The sequence below is a fragment of the Macrobrachium nipponense genome, chromosome 33, assembly GCF_015104395.2.
Source record: "Macrobrachium nipponense isolate FS-2020 chromosome 33, ASM1510439v2, whole genome shotgun sequence".
NCBI classification, from domain to species: Eukaryota; Metazoa; Arthropoda; class Malacostraca; order Decapoda; family Palaemonidae; genus Macrobrachium; species Macrobrachium nipponense.
The window spans coordinates 38518299-38528622 of NC_087219.1; positions in this window are offsets into that span (position 1 = coordinate 38518299).

Here is a 10324-nt window from a genome sequence, read left to right on the forward strand (position 1 = left end):
AGATTAATAGTGCCCAAAACTATACCAGGAAAACTAAGGAAAGCACACAGGCCATTAATCCACTACGCACCAGCATCGACAATACAGGGTCTATTCACAGCGTTGCCAGCTCACCTAAGGAATATATCAGGAGTGAGCGTAGATGTGTTTAAGAATAAGCTCGACAAATATCTAAGCTGCATCCCAGACCATCCAAGATTAGAAGATGCAAAATATACCGGAAGATGCACTAGCGACTCTCTGATAGACATTAGAGGTGCCTCACACTGAGGGACCTGCGGCAACCCGAACGAGCTGTAAGGTCTGTAAGGTAAGGTCACTTTGAGACTCCATACAGCCACAGTTCAGACTTCGTACTCCTAAGTTTAAGGTTCCCTTCTCCCACACTTTAAACTCCTTCATCCCACAGCTTAAGTAAGACTCCCATCGCCGACTGTTAAAACGCCAAATTCGATTTTAAAAGTCTCCTTCGCCTTCCGGAACCACGAGGTAAAGGAAAAAATAAAAATCTTAAACATGAAATCAATTAACCTTCACCAAAAATAGCCAAGTAACAAAAGTTGGAGGCAAAAAGAATTGCATTCGGAATCAACAAAAGCACAAAATGCTTTAGTTACGATGTCAAATTAACAAAATACTTACTCAACTCGAAAGCAATCACAGAACTCGTACATCTAAGAAAGAATACTTGATTCCACACCCGAGGCCCATTTCATAATTCAGACAAGTCTTCCATGGAATTAAACCCATCCATTCCTAAGTTTTCAATGAAACCTAAGCCTAAATTGTCAAAATATCTTGTAGACGAATATGAAAAAGCAAAAACGACACACGCACAAACTAATCGATAAAAGCGAACATATCACTTCGAAAACATGTACAGTAAGATCTATATCCAGTAAAATGCAAACTGGTTAAAAAGTAACACCTGTAAAAAGTTTTACAGAGAGATTCTGAATGAAAACAATTAACTTTCTACTTAACGGCGTTTAGGTCAATTTCAAATAGGCACAAAAACTAAAGACGGTGACAGGGAGAAGTATACTAAGTATAAACGAAAACAAACGAAAACAAAAATAAATAGAAACTTAATAAAGAGATTATGTCCACACGTTAATCATCTAACAAGAAAAAAACATCATGAATAAGTAAATAGGTAAAATTATTCTTCAGATATGAAACAACACAAAATGAGAGTAATGATGAAATAATTGAAAATCGATGATGTGATATACTTACAATAAACGATGAACAGTGATAACGTATATGATCAAAGTAGAGATAATCCTATGGTATACAAGTAAAACTACCGTCAACACTGGTACTAAAAAAATCATTCGCATAAAAATAAAACAATAAATATAATGCTAAAGAGTAAATCAACAAAAATGAACCTGGAAAAAAGAAGCGATGCTGGAACCAGACTCTCGGAAATTAAACTCCTGGAAATATATGGCTGACGTTATCTGAGTGTCAATCAAAATCGCTCTCAGCTTCTTGATGCGAAGGCACCCACTGAAATTCCAATGTAGCTTCTGACTGGGCTCTTAATGGCGGCAACTTTATTATTTAGATGATGTGTTATACTTCATGTAAAAGTTTAACTTAATTTCTTTGTTATATGCGTTCGAAATGTTTCTTTACATAGTAATATTCTCTAATACATAATTGTGGATTTTGTATAACAGATTTCTCTTAACGAGACTGTGAATTCTTAACAATTAATTTGTTTTCCAGGGTTCACTAATATGACCTGACTGCTTAATGTAAAAGCCTTTTTATTTTCTCCCAACTTGGTTTAGTGGGAAGTACGTTACCGCCTTTTGAGAGTTAAATTTCCAATATTTTTTTTTAACTTTACATTTCATATGAATGGTAAGTTACTTGATTTCTTCTACAGGGTTTTCTAATATGACCTAATGCCTAATCTAAAAGTTTTATTCTCCCAATTTGGTTTTCGTGGGAAGTACTTTACTGCCTTTTGAAAGCTAAATTTGTAAATATTTTACTGTATATTTCATATGAACATGTTACTTAATTTATGAAAATAACATGATAATTGTTAAGTTGCTTGTCCACACTATATTATTCCATACTTTCTTGCTTTAGTAAAATAAAAAAAAACTAGACATCTTGACGTTACATGGAACAGCAAAGAAATGGAAAAAAAACTGAAAAAAACTCACAAACTAAACAATTCCTGTCTCGTCAAGCCTCAAAGAACAAGCGGAACATCAAAAGAATCGCTTTTTTTAAATTCCACAATACTTTCGATACATCGATAAGACAAATAAACAACATTGGGTAAGGACTTTATCATGACACCTCCATGAAGTAAGAAAGACTCACAGGGAATTAGCAAAAAGGAAGAGGGGGGAAATAAAGGATTATTATACAATAACTTTCCTCAAGACATGAAGAATTACGTAGACATTTCGTTAGATAGCGCCACAGGTACACAGTCAAACGGAAGCAATTCAATCTTCGGTAATGAGCCACAATGAAAACATTTTATCAAAAGCTTTGAAAAAATAGAAAAATTAAGTAAAAATGCGCCAAAGTTTCTTAGAAAAAATCGAGTTTTCTGTAGAGAGTATATTGCCGTATGAAACTCTCAGCCACGGCCCGGTGGTGGCATGTGTCGTTGGCACCTATAGCGGTGCCATATGCACAATCATGGCTAACTTTAACTTTAAAGTAAAAACTACTGAGGCTAGAGGGATGCAATTTGCTATGCTTGACAACTGGAGGGTGGATGATCAACATACCAATTTGCAGCCCTCTAGCCTCAGCAAGATTAGAGGGCGGACAGAAAGAGTCCAAACGGACAGACAAAAGCCATCTCAATCATTTTCTCTGACGCAGAATTAACAATGGTGAAGTTACTATCTTCGTTTTATATAATGAAAAGGAAAATTAACAATACATTGAGGATGTTAATGACCCTAAAGATATTCTAAAACCCTAACTGTGACGATAAAGATAACAGATAGATAATTCGTTACAAATAGAATATAAAAATGTATTAGATATCAATGAGGAGTCATGCAGCCAGTTTCTGGGTTTTAAAACTGCAGTATAGGCAAAATGATAAATCAACCGGAAATTGATGAAGTAAATAAAAACACACACAAAAGCACAATGTACACACACACACACTACCTGTATTTAAGTATGATACATGTGTGTGTATGTATGTATGTATGTAGTATATATATATATATATATATATATATATATATATATATATATATATATATACACATATATATATATATACATATATCATATATATTATACATATACATATATATATATAATATATATCATATATATAATATATATATATATATTATATATATATAGATATATATATATATATATATATATAATATATATATATATATATATATCTTATTCGAGCTACAAATGTCCTTTAATATCTAATTTGCTCTACCTCGAAATTAACATATTTTCATATATGTAAACCGAAGGGGAATTTTTTAGTTGATAAAAATTTCGTCCTTAGGTTTACATATATGAAAATATGTTAATTCCGAAGTAGAGCGAATTAGATATTAAAGGACATTTGTAGCTCGAATAATTTATATAAATCCCGGTGGTGATGCAATTATTCATATATATATATATATATATATATATATATATATATATATATATATATATATATATACATGAGTATAATATAATTGAAATATAATTTTTATTCTAATTTTTTCAAGTGATTCCATCGTTTAAATGCAGCATTGTGAATCATAGCGTAGAGCGGTTGTGAATGAAAAACCTATGTACCAAATTAACACCAACGCCAAAATTAAATTAAATATTGGTACTCATGACTTTACTGCTACTTCCACAGTAAAGCTATACAAAACAAACTACTACCAATAAAAACGCAGCAAACATCAGACCTAAAAACGAACACTTGCTTTGCAACATCAAGTGGTTTTTGTCATCCCAGATAAGGATCAACTGCAGTTAAATTGCAACGCATACTTTGCTTTAGCTTGAAGTGGATGCGAAGTGACTGATGATAAAAGAGATTCGAAGATATAAGATCGTTGTTAACTTTATTGAGAGAGATAAAAAAGAAAAAAAACTTTATGAGCCTTTGATAAGGAATTTCATAGACATATCAGCCTTGGTGGCCAAGGAAGAGGCCTCACAATGCTGGATTTTTCAAAACTTTAATTTGATGGTCAAGATTCAAGAATATTCAATTAAAGTCATATTTAAAACAAGTAAGAAAATCTACCAGTACTTTCGCTGTTCAGGGGTTCTGAGAGAGAGAGAGAGAGAGAGAGAGAGAGAGAGAGAGAGAGAGAGAGAGAGAGAGATATTCAATTAAAATTATATTTAAAATTAAAACAAGTACGAAAATCTATAGGTATTTTCGCTGTTCACGGGTCCTGCAAGCAGAGAGAAAGGGAATTTTTTTCACGAGAGAGAGAGAGAGAGAGAGAGAGAGAGAGAGAGAGAGAGAGAGAGAGAGAGAAATTTTTCCAAGATTATCGCTGGCAAGTAACAATGACAAGGTGAATAAGAAGTGCAGAAGTCTTGTTAGAGGTAATGATGGACAGAAGACTGAAATAGATAGATATATAGAAAGACATACAGACAGACATAGAGACAGATACCAACCCCATTCAGAGCCACACCAACCAACCAACCAACCCTGGGCAAAAGAACGTACAGCTAAAAAGGCCAGATAGCAATCGCCAACTGAGTGTGTGTGTGTGTGTGTGTGTGTGTGTGTCTGCATCCAAGTTGCTGACCCGCCATGTTCCCTAATAAAGCCATCGGGATCCCTCTTAAAGGCCATAATGACGTTGTAATATGTATTTACTGCCCTCATTAAGTTTTCAGCCCAGTAGCCGTAAACACAATGGAAGATTTTGAAGGGCCCCAGAAGACCGATATAGTTTTACACGCTGTCCGAGGGCTATAAAGATGAATTTAATTAACGTCGATATCGGTCTATAAAATTCCCAGAATTCCATCGCAGTGCAGGACAGTAGTTATGGCAGGGCGGATACAATGTGGTCCTCAAAGATCCAAATGGGCTGCGTCCAGTAGAGAATGCACCGCACTTGCAGCTTTGGTGATGTGAAATCATCCCGCCATTTAGATTTAATATCTGCATCATAGTTTAGGAATGTTATGGCTAAGTGAATATATAAAAGTAATAATCGAGGGCTTCCAAGGGTGGTATGCCGTTGAGAATGCGTTGCATTTGAGGGCTTAAGCGTTGCAAATCACATTCCCTTGTAAATGCATAATCTCATCCTGCCCCTGATCTCCATCACAATTGGTTAACACGATGCTTGTTGTAACGTTGCTATTATTATGTTCAATTGAAAAAAAAAAACTACAAGACTTCTTGTATTTTTACCTCTTCAGATTTGTCGACCAATGACACTTCTTATATCATCTTTTTTGTAGGCGGACATTACTTCTACGTTGTGCTTCTCAAAAAAAAATCACAAATAATTTAAATTCAAATTTGTGAATTTCCATCGTAAATTTTTTTATCGAAATACCCGTAGGATTTTTTTTTTTTTTTTTTTTTGCGAAACAGCCCTTAATAGGTAATTACATTTTTATACCCTATAAAAGCCTTCTATCTGATTCGTAATAAAGGGAGTAAAACGTACATTCAGTGGCCTTAAAAGCTATAATGGATTTTATGTTAAGAGGAACAATCAATATCACCGTACATCAGCACACCGAGGAAACTAAGTACTTTAAGCTTACAAATGAGCTGTCCCTTAACTGCATATGAATTATTTTACAAATATCTTTGGACCAGTATTAATTCTTTCTAATCAAGTCCTCCCTTTTCAAACGTAATATAATAATAATAAGTACTTCGCGGTAATATGTTTACTGTACGAGCGCGCGAAATTAATTTTTAAATACTGAAAAGTAAAAGTCCATTGCTTCGCAGATAGTTTACTGCATAAATCATTTTTCATACTAAAAAACGGCGTTTCAATTATTTATGTTTGATGCTTGCAAAAAATTATTTCGTATAATGACAAAACAGGTTCTACATTTCACTGATGTTTTGCAGTAAATTATTTTGAATATCGAAAAGATGAAAGGTTCAACATCTCGTTAATATTGTGCAGTATATTTATCTGCAAACATCTAAGGCTGAATGAAATTCAAAAATAAAAGCCAAAGGGAATTACACGAATTTTAAACTGTATAAGATCGAAACAAATTTTGAATATAATAATAATATTAAAGCCTCTCTCTCTCTCTCTCTCCGCATTTGATCAAACTATGGGCATTCTGTCGGTTGTCTTCCTCTGTCTCCGGGCAAAATATGAAAATATAGCAAGTCGGTCCGTCCTTCTGTCCAGCTGGTTGACCCTTTTAGCATATTACAGATACGATAAAGGCCAACCCCAATTCTCTCTCTCTCTCTCTCTCTCTCTCTCTCTCCCAAAAAGCATCAATCAAGCCCAGTGAAATTAATCTCCCCTATAAAACCCACAGCGGGACCTAGAGCCGTCATTACGAAATCATTACCCTTCCAATTCACTCTCCTCTTATAGATCTATAAAACCCGGAGGAAGCATTATGAAAACCGTAGTAAAAATCAGCAGACCCTTTATGGAAACTTGGACGCCGAGCCGGCCTATAAAAACCCTCGCCGACAAATGCTTAATGAAAACAATAGGATTCTCGTTAAAACATCACTTACCCCGAGACAAAAGGGGGGGGGGGGGGGGGGGGGTAGAGTGAGAGCTCGACCTTGGATATATAGCGAGCTCTCTCTCTCTCTCTCTCTCTCTCTCTCTCTCTCTCTCTCTCTCTCATTAATTTTTGGTGACAATAACGACTGTTTATTTTTGGGCAGAAAATTCGAAAATGAAATGCTTTAAAACTTTCTCAGGAATACAGAGCGATGGTCAAGTTCCAGTTCAATACATTAGAAAAAGTACTAAGTGATTTAAGAGCACCAGGAACTGAGATTTTCAACAAGATCATGGAGCCGCTAAAGACGTGGAAGTGAGAACATTACGTGAATGTAAAATAATTTATTTTTATTTTTAATGTTTAATGTATTAGCAAACTGGATCGACAAAAGAAAACCTTTGAAGATTTCTCAAATCACATAACTTAATCCATCATTAACATTTTTCATTATCAAATCTGATGTTCATGGACGACATCAAGCTGTATGGTAAGAGCATCAAGGAAATAGATACCCTAATCCAGACTGTAAGGATTGTATCTGGGGACATCAGGATGGAGTTTGGAATAGAAAAATGCGCCTTAGTCAACATACAAAAAGGCAAAGTAACGAGAACTGAAGGGATAAAGCTACCAGATGGGAACAACATCAAACACATAGATGAGACAGGATACAAATACTTGGAAGGAGGGGATATAAAACACCAAGAGATGAAGGACACGATCAGGAAAGAATATATGCAGAGACTCAAGGCGATACTCATATCAAAACTCAACGCCGGAAATATGATAAAAGCCATAAACACATGGGCAGTGCCAGTAATCAGATACAGCGCAGGAATAGTGGAACGGACGAAAGCAGAACTCCGCAGCATAGATCAGAAAACGAGGAAACATATGACAATACACAAAGCACTACACCCAAGAGCAAATACGGACAGACTATACATAACACGAAAGGAAGGAGGGAGAGGACAACTAAGTATAGAGGAATGCGTCAACATCGAAAACAGAGCACTGGGGCAATATCTGAAAACCAGTGAAGACGAGTGGCTAAAGAGTGCATGGGAAGAAGGACTAATAAAAGTAGACGAAGACCCAGAAATATACAGAGACAGGGGAATGACAGACAGAACAGAGGACTGGCACAACAAACCAATGCACGGACAATACATGAGACAGACTAAAGAACTAGCCAGCGATGACACATGGCAATGGCTACAGAGGGGAGAGCTAAAGAAGGAAACTGAAGGAATGAAAACAGCGGCACAAGATCAAGCCCTAAGAACCAGATATATTCAAAGAACAATAGACGGAAATAACAACTCTCCCATATGTAGGAAGTGCAATACGAAAAATGAAACCATAAACCACATAGCAAGCGAATGCCCGGCACTTGCACACAACCAGTACAAAAAGAGGCATGATTCAGTGGCAAAAGCCCTCCACTGGAGCCTGTGCAAGAAACATCAGCTACCTTGCAGTAATAAGTGGTACGAGCACCAACCAGAGGGAGTGATAGAAAACGATCAGGCAAAGATCCTCTGGGACTATGGTATCAGAACGGATAGGGTGATACGTGCAAATAGACCAGACGTGACGTTAATTGACAAAGTCAACTAGAAAGTATCACTCATTGACGTCGCAATACCATGGGACACCAGAGTTGAAGAGAAAGAGAGGGAAAAAATGAATAAGTATCAAGACCTGAAAATAGAAATAAGAAGAATATGTGATATGCCAGTGGAAATCGTACCCATAATCATAGGAGCACTAGGCACGATCCCAAGATCCCTGAAAAGGAATCTAGAAAAACTAGACGCTGAAGCAGCTCCAGGACTCATGCAGAAGAGTGTGATCCTAGAAACGGCGCACATAGTAAGAAAAGTGATGGACTCCTAAGGAGGCAGGATGCAACCCGGAACCCCACACTATAAATACCACCCAGTCGAATTGGAGGACTGTGATAGAGCAAAAAAATAATAATAATAATAATAATAATGTTTTTGAGATGACAATAAAATCATGAAAAAGCTAATAATAATAATAATAATAATAATAATAATAATAATAATAATAATAATAATAATAATAATAATAATAATAATAATAATAATGGAGAAACAAATCCACAGTTATGTATATGTAAATATATTTAAAAACAGCAAAGATAGCTTTCGGGAATCTGTTCGGTTCCCCTTGCTGTTTTTAAACTGAAATATATGTGCATATACATAACTGTGGATTTGTTTCTCCACTTGAAGACTCGTGCTACTATGAGGATTTTTTAATAATAATAATAATATAATATAATAATAATAATAATAACAATAATAATAATAATAATAATAATAATAAAATGTCTCCAGGAGATCATAAGAGTAAAAATCTAAATAATCACACGAAAATAAACCGGAAAAAGTAAACGTTCATTTCAAGACCAAAACCTCTGCCTAATCTGCCACGAAGGAACACCTCTTAATTATTATTCAGAGAACATCATAAGTGATAACCAACAGAACCTCTGCAACGCCGAAGGTATAAAACCCCTTTACCAATAACTCTTCGGGAAATCATAAAAACGACACACATATTATGGGGCCATTGTCACTCAGGGTCTCCCACACCCCCACCCTCGGGGGCCCTTCCCTAATTGATATTCCAAGAGGGTAACCGAATACTTATGCTAATCCTGACACACTTTATCACTTCAACATGAGAATTGGCTTTCTTCTGTGAGCATCTATTTCGATGTCGTTTAACAAAGTCAACGGAGATAGAGGGGGTTTAAAATTACTATTTATTCGTGAGCAGAGCTGACCATCGCATTGAGGACATTACTCACGAATCTCTGGTCGATCTCGAATGATTCTGGAATCTGAAATGTTGCCTTCGTGCAACAGAGCTATGAACTTGAAATACGTCAACCGAATTTCAATCTGATGACAGTATTTGAAGGCTTAGCATAACAAAGAACAAGAATTGCACAAAATTATGATCAAAATCCAGGGTTGGTGATTTTTTATTTTGAAAAATAAAAAAAATAAAAAGTCTGATTTATTTGATATTTTATTTGTTTTTTTTATTTATTTGGTTCTTTATTTGTTAAATGTTTTTTCAATCCTTTTTCCTGAAAGTGTATTTTATGACAGAACTATTATTGATTTATCTTTCAGGTTTCCAGTTCTGACCTAAAGTATGTACTTGCAATTTTTTTTATCAAAATAAATGGATGCAGCACAGTTGTGCTCAAATTTTTATTAACGTTCAAACCATATTTTTCAATTTGTTTGCTTTCAAATAAAAAAAAAATAAAATAAAATAAAAATCATGATTTTTAATGAAAAAAATCAATTATTTAATCACTTGATTAAATCAGTTTGATTTAATCATTGCCAACCCTGTCCAAATCTATCACTGCCAAATCTCGTTTCCTGAAAACATACAAGAGAATTAATTCAAACACACAACGAGGGGCAAGTGTCCTTTTAGAATGCTACAAATAATTTCAAGTGTATTATAAGGAAAAATTACCTTAAAATTGGTCTAAGACAACATCAATGCTCCCTTACCTACCAGATTCAAACCTGATACACCT